A 14,263-nucleotide genomic window follows, 5' to 3' on the forward strand; every position below is an offset into this window, starting at 1 on the left:
AAAACTCTTAAAAACTCTCGCGATCATCTCCTACCCCCCTAAAAGAAACAAGGTTACGTCCCCGTAACCATACATACCTGATCAAAAAGGAAAGGGTAACGCTCTTTCATGATATCCTCCGCCTCCCATGTAGCTTCCTCAGTCTCGTGGTTAGACCAAAGGATCTTAAGCAAAACTGTCTCACCACTCCTAGTCTTTCTAACCTTTCGGTCTAGGATCTGCTTAGGCACCTCAAGGTATTATAAAGACTCATCCAGTTCTAAGCTCTCTGCCTCCAACACATGTGACGGGTCACTCACATACTTCGCAATGCGATACATGAAACACATTATGCACTCTCTCTAACGCAATTTGTAATGCCGACGATAAGCAACTTCCCCAACTCGCTCTAAGATCTCATAAGGCCCTATAAACTTCGGACTTAGCTTGCCTTTCTTCCCAAATCTCATAACTCCACGCATCGGAGACACTTTCGGAAGAACCTTGTCCCCAACTTGAAACTCTATGTCCCGACGATGTAGATCTGCATAACTCTTTGTCGATCCTGGGTCGCTCTCATCCGTTCCCTCGATCATCTTAACTGTTCCACCATCTCATGCACCATCTCTGGTCCTAAAACCTTTGCCTCGGCACTATCGTCCCAACAGATTGGACTCCTGCATCTTCTCCCATAGAAAGCCTCAAACGGTGCCATACCAATACTTTGGTGTGATATTTGTTGTTGTAAGAAAACTCTATCAAGTCCACCTTTGCTCCCAGCTACCACCAAAATCCATCACACAAGCTCGCAACATATCCTCAAGAGTCTTGATTGTTCTCTCGTCTGCCCATCTGTCGCGAGGATGAAATCTTTGTACTCATCTTCAAAGTGTTCCCAACGATTCGCAACTCTTTCCAAAACCTTGATATAAACCTCGCATCTCTGTCGGACACTATGTCCTTAGGGACTCCATGTAACTTAAGCACGTTCTTTCGATAGGCCATAGCCAATTGTGCCTTAGTCCATGTATCTTTCATTGGAACAAAGTGGTGACTTGGTCGACGATCCACTATCACCCAAATCATGTTGTTACCTTGTTGACTCTTAGGCAAACCCACAATGAAATCCATGGAAATGGATTCCCACTTCCACTCGGGCACCTCTAAAGACTGAATCTTACCTTGTGGTCTTCTCTGTTCCCCTTTAACTCTCTGGCATGTCAAACAACGGGACACAAACTCAGCTGTCTCTTTCTTCATCCAGGCCACCAAAACGTTTTCTTCAAATCCTTGTATAGCTTGTCTCACCTGGATGAACTGAATATGGTGTGCAATGAGCCTCTGTCATGATCGTCTTTTTCAACTCCTCATCATTAGGAACACACCACCTACCATCAAACCTCAAACTACCATCTCTATGAATAGAAAAGCGGGACCTTTGTCCCTTTCTCTACTCCGACTCTCCACTCAACTACCTTAGGATCCAAAGCCGCTTATCCCGAATATCATCATAAAACTCAAGCCGTCTTTGTCATATCACCCATGGCATCTCCTTTCTCGCATCATGTGTATCCCAAAGCTCGCTACCTCATCCCTCAGCCTCATCAAAGATAGAGCTGTACACAAGGAATGTACACTCTTCCTACTCAAAGCATCAGCTACAACATTGGCCTTCCCTTCATGGTAGATAATCTCCATGTCGTAATCGCCAATCAACTCCATCCACCTCCTCTGTCTCGTGTTCAACTCCTTCTGCGTGAAGATATACTTAAGACTCTTGTGATCAGAAAATACCTTAAAGATTGCTCCATAAAGGTAATGTCTCCAAATCTTGAGAGCAAACACCACTGCACCCAACTCCAGATCATGAGTAGGGTAGTTCTCCTCATAAGGCTTCAACTGCCTAGAAGCATAGGCAATCACTTTACCATTCTGCATCAACACACATCCCAACCCATTCTTCGAGGCATCTGTATAAACCTCGAAATTCTCGCTCCTTCAGCAATGCTAGGACAGGAGCGTGGTCAAACGCTCCTTTAATGTTTGGGACGCCGTCTCACAACTCTCATCCCAACGAAACCTGTTCTCTTTCCTCATCAACGCTGTCATCGGTCTAGCTATCTTGGAGAAATCTTTCACGAACCGTCCGTAGTATCGGCTAAACCCAAGAAACTCCTAAGCTCAAGCAACATTCTTTGGTGCTTCCCACTTCATCCTTTGCTTCAATCTTCGCCGGATCCACAGCTACCCCATCTTTAGAGATTACATGCCCCAGAAAAGCAACTTTCTCTAACCAGAACTCACACTTGGACAGCTTAGCATACAACTCATGATCTCTCAAAGTCTGCAACACGATCCTCAGATGCTCTTCATGCTCCTCCTTAGTCTTAGAGTAGACTAAGATATCATCGATAAACACCACTACAAACTGGTCCAAGAACTGTCTGAAGATTCTATTCATCAAATCCATAAACACTGCCGGCGCATTAGACAACCCAAACGGCATCACCACGTACTCATAATGGCCATACCTTGACGTAAAAGCTGTCTCTGGTATGTCCACCTCTCTAATCTTCACCTGATGGTACCCCGACCTCAAATCAATCTTAGAAAAGACTGTTGCACCACTCAACTGATCAAACAGGTCATCTATCCTTGGCAAAGGATACTTGTTCTTTATCGTCACACGGTTCGACTCCGGTAATCTATGCACGACCTCAAGCTCCCATCTTTCTTCTTCACGAAAAGAACTGGTGCTCCCCAAGGCGATACACTTGGTCTAATGTATCCCTTCTCTATCAAATCATCCAACTGCTTCCTAAGCTCCTCCATCTCCTTAGGACCCATACGGTACGGTGCCTTAGAGATTGGCCCCGTCCCTGGCTTCAACTCAACGGTGAAATCCATCTCCCTCTTCGGTGGCAACCCCGGAATCTCCTCCGGGAAAACATCTGCAAACTCTCCCACCACTGGTATCTCATCAATCTTTGGACTTTCTATCCGGTCATCTCTCACATGGCATAAGATCAAAGGACATCCCTTCCTCGATACGACTTCAAAGTAACAAATTTGCAATCAACTTAACTTTGGGTTTGACTAGAAACCCACGATAAGACACACTAACACCCTTAGGACCTCTTAGGGACACTTTCTTTTGATGACAGTCTATCTTAGCTTTATACTTTCCTAACCAATCCATTCCAACTATCATCTCAAAACCATTAAAAGGAAACTCTAGCAAGTCTACAGGGAAATCGACTTGCCCAACTATCAAAGATACATCTCTAAACAACCTCCCACACGATACGGACTCACCCGAAGGTATGAAAACTTGCTCACCGTGACCTCATATACTCTCAAACCCAACTGTTTTACATGACTCGAAGACATAAACGCACCGAGAAGCCCCGAATCAAACAAAACAAACGTAGGAATACCATTAACAAGGAATGTACCGGTGATAACGTGCGCATCTTCCTCAGTTGCCTTCTTCTCCATCATGAATAACTTGCCCCGGTCTTCGCCCACCTCCCGGACAAGATCTTGGTGATGCGGTCGGCTTAGCACCCGACCCTTGATTGTTGTTGTTGTTGTTCATCGGTGTCTTCTGATAAGAATTACCGCCGTTGCGGTTGCCTCCACCACTGTAACTCGACTTCCCCGGTTTGGCCATGATCCGGCCCGGGTGCGTTGCTCATGAAGCTCTGCGCAGGTCTCTGAAAAGATCCCGGTGCACTCGTGCACTCATGTCTCTTGTGGCCTACGCCACCACAACCAAAGCAGGTCACTCCCCAACTATTACTCACACTCCCTCGGCCGCGCCCAAAGGAAGCCCCAACACTAAACCCAGACCCAGAAGAAAATCCCTTAGACTGATTGTGGTTGCCTTTCTTGTAATTAGATTGGCCACCACCCTCGCTCTCGGACTTCCTCTTCTCTCCACCGGACCTCTCCGAGCCATCTCCACCAAACTCTCGGCTCTTCCGGCCCTCTCATAAGCTTCCTTAACATCGGTAAGGATTCCCACGGATAACTTATCCATAATCGTGGTAGTCAACCCACTCTCAAACCTCAACGCCGACTTCTCCTCACTCAAACCCATATCCTCGGTATACCTGGACTTCTCATTGAACTGTCGTAGTACTCGGCTACCGACATCTCGCGGTCATCTTAAACTTATCAAACTCCTCCCTCAACCTACTCCTCACATGCTCCGGCACGAACTCCTTCCTCACATGACCCTACGAAACTCCCCCAAGGTTTAGCAGGTAAGCCTTGGGTGGTGTATATCTCCTTAGCACTCACTTTTCTTGAATCCCACCACTTGCCCTTGCGCCTCCCTCGGATAGAACGCAGACTGTTCCACTCTCATCTCATCAGGACAATGAACCAAGTCTAAGATGTTCTCCATCTCTCTCAGCCAACTATCAAGCAGATTAGGTTCCCCAACCCTCTTGTACTCTTTCGGGTTAAACCTCGCAATGTAAAGGCTGATTTTCGAATGATCAACCTCCTTCTCCTTATTCTTGTCCTTGTCCTCATTCACTCTCTTCAGGGTCTCAGTAAGAGCATCCTGGTGCTCTAACATCTTAACGATATCATCCGTGGTCATAAGCTCAGCTCTCGCGTACAAAGCAGTTCTCATAGGCGGCATCTTGAAGCTATATAAGAAAGGGTAAACATAAACACACGTACTAAACCTCAAAACACGAAAACACGATGCCCAGAACCCACCCGATCGAGTTCCCAAACACACTCGATCGAGTAACGGGCTACTCGATCGAGTGCCCCACGTACTCAATCGAGTACCCAAACTCCAGAACCAAACAGACCTTCTGATCTCTTACCTACTCAATCGAGTATCTAGGCTACTCGATCGAGTGACCCCCTACTCGATCGAGTACCCCTAGTTACTCGATCGAGTGCCCCAAAACTCGATTCTGGACTCAAAATCGCCAAAAACCCACCCGATCGAGTCAGTCTCACTCGATCGAGTAACACTAACTCGTAAGAGCTACCCGCATGTTACGTCATATACTAACATGCTAAACTTTATAAAAACATATTACATCATAATAAATATGCTACGCATCTATTCTACTATCAACAAGATCAATTCATCATGCTATTAAAGCCACATTGTAGACATCCAACATGTTATTCCAACATCAAGTCTACACATATATTACTTTTCTTTCACATTCTCAACTTCTCCTTCAACATCCAACAATACACACTTCATCACATTGTTAACAAGTTAACCAAGCACACATATGATTCGACAATCACTTTCCCCATGTGACCGGTTCAAAGTTGTAGGGCGACCCCCGCGACATTAGGACGTCTCCCAAGCCTTTGCACTAGCTCCTACAACTTTTACCCCGGGTTCATTTTAATTGACTCCCTATGTTTATTAAGTTCATTGGTTACAGGTTTCAGGATCGTCGCTCTGATACCATTTGTAACACCCCCATACTCCAAGTGCCTTACCAGGACCACTCAGGTATGAAGACATCACCATCTCGGTCGCCCGAGGTATGATAATCAAATAGACAAAACAGAAACAACATTTATTATAAATAGTTTAATGAATAAATACAATCCTCAAAACCAAACCAAAGTACGATACAAGATTCTCAAATGACTGTTCTAACTGAAATGTAAAATAAACTAAGGCTACAGCGGAAGACTCCTATCGTCATGTCGTGGCATCCCAGCTATCCCAGTACTCATCTCAATACCTGCTCAATATCTGCTCACCATCCCCGAATGGATCACCGCAGGTTTACAAAACAACACCGGGGTCAGTACTAATCACACAATCAATATAGATAACAACAATAAGATAACAGACAGCTGAACTGTCACACACACACACACACACCACCAACTCCCATCATCTCAATCCGATCGTCCACCTTGGACCGCCCGCCAGCGATGGGGACCGCAGCCGTTCCCACCTAAGCCCCGCTCATCGTACGAGCGATAACCCTGTCCATTAATGTGCATATCCCCTTCCGTGGCGGGTTCCACGAAGGGCGAAACTAGGGCGTGAAGTCACTCCCGCAAGTGACCCCACTCAGCCGAGAACGCATCTCGAGAACCAATCAACAACAAACACAACCATAATCACAATACAATCATTATATGAAACAACCAAATACAACACATCACCAATATCCCATTATGGGACTAATACTGAGTAGGAAATCCAACCTGGAAGCACAACAAGCAGACGGTATCTACAGCTGTATCAAAACGGCTCCTCTACGAATCCTCCTCCTATCACATAACACGTAGGGACTACACATCACATACTACTCACAAAAACCGCCAATCCCTAAATTAGGGTTTAACCAAACTTAACAAAACATTATAAAAACTATATTAAAAGCTTACCCTCGACGCAAGGAATCCAACAACCCGAAAAACGACAAGAACCGACCGTCTGAACTCCGGGAATTGCTAAGAATGCGATTAGGAAGATGAAGTGGCTGCTTTCTCTCTTAAACAGGGTTTTAGGTTTTGTAAAAGTGAATTAAAACAATGACGAATATGTTTAAATACCTTAATCGCATAATTAACAAAACCCGAGAAAACTCCCCGTAAAACCGGACACTCGATCGAGTACCCAAGGTACTCGATCGAGTACCCCCTTACTCGATCGAGTACCCCAGCTACTCGATCGAGTACCCAATAGGTCAGAAACTATTTTATTTCGCAACTTGCCCATACTCGACAGAGTAAGGGCTACTCGATAGAGTACCCCAAGACATATAAATACGGAGTATTACAAATTCGGCGACGGCGCGGCCTTTTATGACTTTTAGTGGCACATATTTGAGGTCAAATTCTGAGAGCATCAGAGTCCACCTTGCAAGACGTCCGTTGAGGACGAGTTTCTCGAAGAGGTATTTGACTGGATCCATTTTGGAATATATTTTGACGGAGTAGCTAAGCATGTAGTGACGTAGCTTCTTCGTTGCCCACACAAGAGCGAGGCATGTCTTTTCGAGTTGCGAGTATTTGCACTCATATTCCAGGAACTTCTTACTTGGATAGTAAATAGCTCTTTCTTCGCTTCCTACAGTTTGAGCCAACATGGCACCCATGGCGGTTTCCGTTACTGTGAGATATAAACCAAGAGGTTGATCTTGTTGTGGCGGCATGAGCACTGGTGGTTTAGCCAATATCTCCTTGATTCGGTCAAACGCCTTTTGACAATCGTCATCCCACATGATGTGGTCTGTTTTCTTGAGTTTCTTGAAGATAGGCTCGCAAATCATTGTAAGTTTCGATATGAATCGACTTATGTACTGTACTTTTCCCGGGGAATCCCTCGACTTTTTTTTGTTTGAGGTTGTGGCATTTCGATCGAGCTTTGATTTTTGAAGGATCTATTTCTATACCTCTTTGGTGACGACGTATCCCGGGAGTTTCCCGGATGTTACCCCAAATGTGCATTTTCGGGGGGTTGAGCCTCATGTTGTACTTTCGTAGCCTTGCGAAGAATTTGCGAAGGTTCGCAATATGTCCCTCTCTTTCCTTGGACTTGACGATCATGTCATCTACATATACCTCAACTTCTTTGTGCATCATGTCATGTAGAAGTGTAGTTGCGGTGCGTTGGTATGTAGCTCCGATGTTGATCAATCCGAATGGCATTACTGTATAGCAATATGTTCCCCATTGGGTGACGAATTCGGTCTTGTGCATATCTTCCATGGCCATCTTGATTTGGTTATAACCCGCATATCCATCCATGAAGGATAGTAATGCGTGGTCAGCAGTATTGTCCACCAATATGTCGATGTGAGGTAGAGGAAAGTCATCTTTTGGACTCACTTTGTTTAAGTCCCTAAAGTCAACACAAACACGGATTCTCCCATCCTTTTTGGGTACGGGTACTATGTTAGCTACCCAGTCAGAATACTCGGAAACTTTGATGAACCCGGCTTTGAATTGTTTATCAACTTCTTCCTTAATCTTTAGAGCCCATTCTGTTCTCATTCGTCGAAGCTTCGTTTCACGGGTTTGAAACTGGCTTAATCGGAATCCTATGTTCGGCGATATCCTTATCGATCCCTGGCATGTCCTTGTAGGACCAAGCGAAAACGTCTTTGAATTCATTTAGGAGGTCTATGAAATCGGCCCTTTCGGTGGAGCTCAAGGTAGTCCCTATCCTAAGTTCTTTGGGTTCTAGTTCGGTTCCTACGTTGATGGGTTCGGTATCTTCTATTACTGGTCCCCCTTCCCCTTCTTGTAATATTTCTTTGGCTACGTAGGGAGGTATTTCGGTCAAGTCTGGGTCTTGGTCATCCTCAGTATCATCATAAAAATGTAATTGCACTCGAAAGAACACAGAGAGTAAGCGTAACACGATTTATTCATATTAAGATTTGAGTAAAGTTGAAACAAAAAGCCAACCGATCCATGGTCGGTGGTGGCAAAGGAACGGTAGTTGGGGCATTTCCCGAACTACCGTGACTACTCGAGGCTAAGCTAGGAGAAACGAAGGGAGTGGGGATGACAACAGGAGTAGACTCTCTAATGACTTCTCTAGACTCCGACTCCGACTCCGACTCGAACTCGTCGTCTTCTGGTTCTCCTTTGAACATCTCTCCTTCTCCAGTAGTGAGCTTGAAGAGTCTTCCTTGGTTGTTGGTCCATTTGATAGATTTCCTCCATCCTTTCTGCTGCTTTGTGTCGATTTCTGTGATCAACGCGGTGGGGTTGAAGCGATCGTCCTGAAGTATCATAGTAATGATCTCATCCTGCGCGGCCCTAATGAATCGATCTTCTCCAAACAATAGGCTCACAGCTTGTTCGTCGAAGCAAGGTGCTTGACGGGTTTTGATGGTAGGAACCGTTTTTGGAGGAATGAAGTAGCAATCGTGAAAGATCTCGATTCCGTCTAACTTCCTCTCAAGATAATGCCAAGGTTCGGGAAATCCGTGAAAGAGTTCTGAACTTCCTTCTTGAACGAAGTACCCATTTAGAGTGGGGAGATATGGTCCCATTTGGACTCCCACGTGCTTGCGATTTTGGACTTGAGCGAGCATTTCGAGAACTTCCTCTTTTGTGGGTTTGTACCCTAGTCCAAGTGGTATCCTTGTCGAGTTGCCTTCCTTGTATGGTGCAAAGGTATTTTTCCGAATTGGGTTCAAAGGCATTCCAGGGAAGTATCCCTGAGATTTGAGTATGTGGTTGACCACCAAGTTGGAGTAGGGATTATAGTATAAGGGTGCCAACTCACTTTCTATGACATTCACACTTTGGAAGCCCCCAAGTTCGTATATGGGATCCGCAAGGACTTGATTGTTTGATTGCTTTTCGATTATTGCCTTGATGGGTGACGAAGTGATCGTCACAACTTTGCCATTTAGTGGAATCTTGATATTTTGATGAAGGGTGGATGTTACCGCTTTGGAAGCATGAATCCAAGGCCTTCCCAGAAGTATGTTGAATGAAGCTTCGATGTCCACTATTTGGAAGTTAACTTTTCGCTCGATTGGTCCCGTGGCTATGGTTAGGCTAGCAAGTCCAACCACTTTTTGTCGTGTACCGTCATATGCACGTACACCTTGATTGGTGGGAGTCCAATCCGACTCTTTCATGCCTAGCTTGTATGCCGTTTTGAGGTGTATGACGTTGACCGCGGAGCCATCATCTACCAAAGTCATTGGCACGTTCTTCTTTAGACAAATGACAATGGTGATGTATCTGAAGAAGGTTGTGACTAGCGACAAAAGGTGGCAAGTCTTCATCTGAGAAAGTAATAGGATTACTTAGCTTTGGTGATTCTTGGAAGACCAAGTTGACTACATCTTCAGGAGTGGAGTTATGTGCTACATTCAATTTGGCCAAAGCTTGCAGTAAAGTTTGGCGATGCGGAAATGAGCTTGCCACTAGTTGCGGACCGAAAGATCACCTTGGTCTCCGTAATTGCTTGAGCAAATGATCGGTGGGGTCATCTTCGTTGTCATTTGGTGTGATGACGTTGGTTGGACCGTTTTGAGTAGTGCTTTGATATGGGCGACCCGAACGAGTTAGGTGATCCACATCTTGGTCTTCACCATTTTGGACTATTTCCTTGACTAAGGAGTTTTCAATGAGGTATTCGTCTTCATCATCATCGGCCCAAACCCCATTGACTGCAGCTAGTTCCTTCATTCTCATGATGTCACTTTCTAGTCGTATGATTTGATCGACTAGTTTATCAACCACGGTGACTACTTCTTGCATAGTGGCATTTTGAGAGAAGATCAATGGTACGCGTTCTTTAGGTATTGCGTTGGGATTGCGCAAGGTCGTTACCATGTTTTCTAGTTCCCACACTTGTCTATCTACATTCCTTGCCCATGTGATGAAGTCGGAAATGGTAGGGGAGATAGTGGAGTAGAGCCTTTCTTTCTCAATTGCGTGAATTTCATTTTCGGTGGGAGAAATGAGGTGTGAGCAATCTAAGGTAGATTCATCACTTGTAATCACTAGAACTCCAAGAGGATTCGGAGTGTTGTTGGGTTTACCTCCCGGTGGAATTGGAAGTCGACCATCTTCAATCATATCTTGAAGCACGTGTTTCAACTTGTAGCATTTTTCGGTGTCGTGCCCTTTGCCCCTATGGTATTCACGGAGGAATTTTCATCCCAGAATTTGGACTTCCTTTCGGGTTCGGGAGTAGGTCCGATGGGTTGGAGTTTACCTTGTTTCATTAGCCTTTTAGGGCGTTGAGTACGTATCCCCAAGGTTTGTGAATTTCCTTGGTGGAGTAGTTTTCTTGGATGGCTCGAGAAGGTTGACTTCGTCGGTCTTGCTAGTAGAGCCGTATGAACGACTGGTGGACCCTTGATATCCTCTACCTACCGTTTTGGACAAGAGTCCTTTACGGATGTCATCTTCAATTCGCGTCCCTAGTACAGTTAAGTCCTTGAAAGTCTTGATGTTTTGATATCTCAAATGGTTGGCATATATGGGCTTGAGATTATCCACAAACTTTTCCACAAGAGTAGCCTCATCCGGGCGTTCAACTAGTTGAGTACTAGTCTTCCTCCACCTACTTAGGAAGTCGGTGAATCCTTCTTTGTCATTTTGGGTAAGAACCTCTAGAGTACGCATGTTGACTTGGATCTCAGCATTATCCGCGTATTGTTTCGAGAACTCGATTGCGGCGTCTTCCCAAGTAGCGACCTTTTTGTGATCTAAAGTGTAGAACCATTGCTTCGGAATGGTGTCAAGAGATGAAGGAAAGATCCTTAAGAACATCTCGGGTTTGATGCCTTTGATAGACATGTAATCCTTGAAGGCGCGGATGTGGTTCAAAGGGTTCTCATGTCCTTTAAACTTAGGGATATCCGTCATGCTAAAGTTAGTTGGCAATTTGGAATTGACGGCTTCATATTTGCGATTGTTTACCCTATAAATGTCATCCCCCTTAAGGTACATCAATTGCTCCTCTAGGTATTGGAGTCTCTTCTCGGCTGTAGTTGTTCCTATGATAGGATTCTCATCTTTAGACTCGTCATCGGAAAAACGTAGTACTTCACCTTTAAGGGGAGGCAACCTTCCCTCTACATCAAAGATACGGCCTTCGATAAGTTCAAGGCGGTCACAGGTTTGTTCTTGAGTGATTTGCATTTGGGCTAGCGCGGCTAGGATTCGATCATTACTCTCTTGAATTTGCTGGAGGTTTGTTTCATCGCTTGATCCGGGCATCTTGGAAACTGGATAAGAGATCGGCGACAAATCAAAACACGATCGACCATTCTATCACACTTGCTAAAAGAGGAAAAGTTTTGACTCGTGAAGTGGGTGTGTGCCACTTGTGTTGAGTGGATTTTGAAGAAAGACAAGGTCTTTGAAAATGTGTGTCCTAGTCAACTGTAGTGTAGTTGTAGGAGTGGACTCGAAGTGAGGTTTGAAATGGGCTTGTGGCCCGAATTTTGACACGACAATCGGACGGAGTTTCGACCGGATTTTGCGCTAATTGAAGGCCCTATTTCGAAATTCTTGTTTGAAAATAAGGATTTTGATTTTTTTAAAAATTCGTCATGGTTTTGTTTAGAAGTGGTGATCACGTAGGGTTTACACATTTATACAGGCATTATAACGGGATGCTGAGTGCATTTAGAAGGGTTTTGGTTTAAAGGGTAGGTCGCCATACCGAACCATCAAACCCGAAGTCTGTGGAGAGGCTCGTGCCAAACAAGAGTAAGGCCGATTCCTAGTCCATTTCCTCAAGTAGTGAAGGCCCTTGATACAAACAAGAGTAAGAATCATGGTATGGATGACGTCAATCGCTATCCATCCTTAGGCCCAAATAAGAATTAGGACCGTTTAGACGGGACGATTGGTCGAATGGGTTGTGTTGGGCCTAGGAAGGCCGAATAAACGATCTAGGAAGACCGAGTTATGAAAACCGACAATTGTCTTGTACAAACTTATTCCCTAACCTTGTTCAAGTTTCACCCTTGCTACACGTAAGTGTATTATCCCCCCGTGAGTCGCCAAAGCGTGGACAGCGGGCCGCCCACGGGGGCGCTTGGTGAAGGTCGAAAAAACAAGCGTTTGCATTTTGTAAGGAGTCGCCACCAATTTTTATGGGAAATTGGAACCGTTCGAATACCTCGTGTCATGTCAAGACACAAAGTAGTGACATGAACACTAAGCAATCGTTACCCTTAGCATTCTATGTCTAGAATGACTCTCGTGGATGCCAATGAACACGGGTGCTCACGGAGATCTGGAGTAAGGGGTGAGGGTACGTATTAGGAAGCTCTTTTGATCGAACACCTAATCCCGCCCGCCTCGATAGCGGCCTCTACTAATGATTAGGGAAGTTATTCGTACTTGATATATCGTCGGTTATATGCATGCAATGCAACATCCAAGTTTTAATCCTAGCATGTGAGAATTAACTAAGTCGGTTGACACGTAATTAGCAAACAATTGGGTCGAAGTTGGAATTTAATGTTGATTTACATGTGGAAACATACAAATGATAAAAGAAATACAATAATCATAAATCACAATAATGAAAATTACATTAATTACAATGGATAGGCGATTTATGTCGAAAATATCTTTAAAACGGATAGATTGAGAAAAAGAATAAAAGAATAAAAGAATAAAAAGAAATAAATTAACGAACAGGAATTAGCGATATTACGGATATTATTTAGTTAATACGTGGACTAATTAAACTAGGTCAAGGCAGAAACGGAGTTCGGGGGAGAAATCTTCTGGAACAGTGCGTGAGAGATCGCACCCTCGGAAGAGGCGCGCGGCGATTCTTTGCGTCTCATTCAAGGGTGAGTTCTGGCTGTGAAGCCGGAACTGCAAATCGTTAATGTTAATTGGTAATTTTATGGATCGATTAAATTATTTACTCGGATGAAAGTGATTAATACTTTTATTACATGTCAATGATGGTCATGAAAGCGATAAACATGGATGAGACGGATGCAAACGGATTATTTACATGAAATTATGATGGAAACATTAATGAGTCCTCTGTTGAAATAAGTCAATTAGGCTAAATACGACGGATATACAACGAATATGCGAATAAGCAGATGAAAATTATATCAATGACGAATTCCAGAAACTCAATATGAACAAATTGAATCTCTAAAACCCGGGTTTGAATTTAATGACGAAAACCCGCAAATATGAATTATAAGGGATTTAAGTCGGATTTGTGATAATTAAAACATATTAATGAATGATGAATTATGTGATATAATATACATGTGAATATTAAACTATTGTGATGAAGAATTAAAGAAAATAAACGAAACAAATAACAAACACACGAATTACAGAGGACGAAGAAGAAGAGAAGAAGCGAGAAGCTGCGGCGGCCCTCACGAAGAGGCGCAGCAGAACTGCGCGCTCCTTCGAAGAGGCGCAGCGCGGCGATTCTTGCGTCTTTTCTCGACGTCTCATCTCTCGGAAATCCGCAAAAACAGAGTCTTAAAGCACGGTTTTGGAAATCAGTTTTAATGGTGTTTTCGACATAAATCTTACAACGATGATACGATAAATAAAATACAATAAATAAAAGAGGATTATACACCCTCATACTTACATGTTGACGAAACGAGATGAACTAAGATATCGACTAGTGAATGCTCGACGCGAATGCAAAGAGAGTGCCCTCGTAAGAGGAAAACGATTGATTAATTTAAGTTGATTGAGTGTAGTTGGTCAAATTGGTCGGTCATGCAAACGGAGAGGCTGGTACCCGGAAGGATCCGAGCTTACGTGGTCGGAAGTCCAAGCA

This window comes from Silene latifolia, chromosome Y, assembly GCF_048544455.1.
Source record: "Silene latifolia isolate original U9 population chromosome Y, ASM4854445v1, whole genome shotgun sequence".
Classification (NCBI taxonomy): domain Eukaryota; kingdom Viridiplantae; phylum Streptophyta; class Magnoliopsida; order Caryophyllales; family Caryophyllaceae; genus Silene; species Silene latifolia.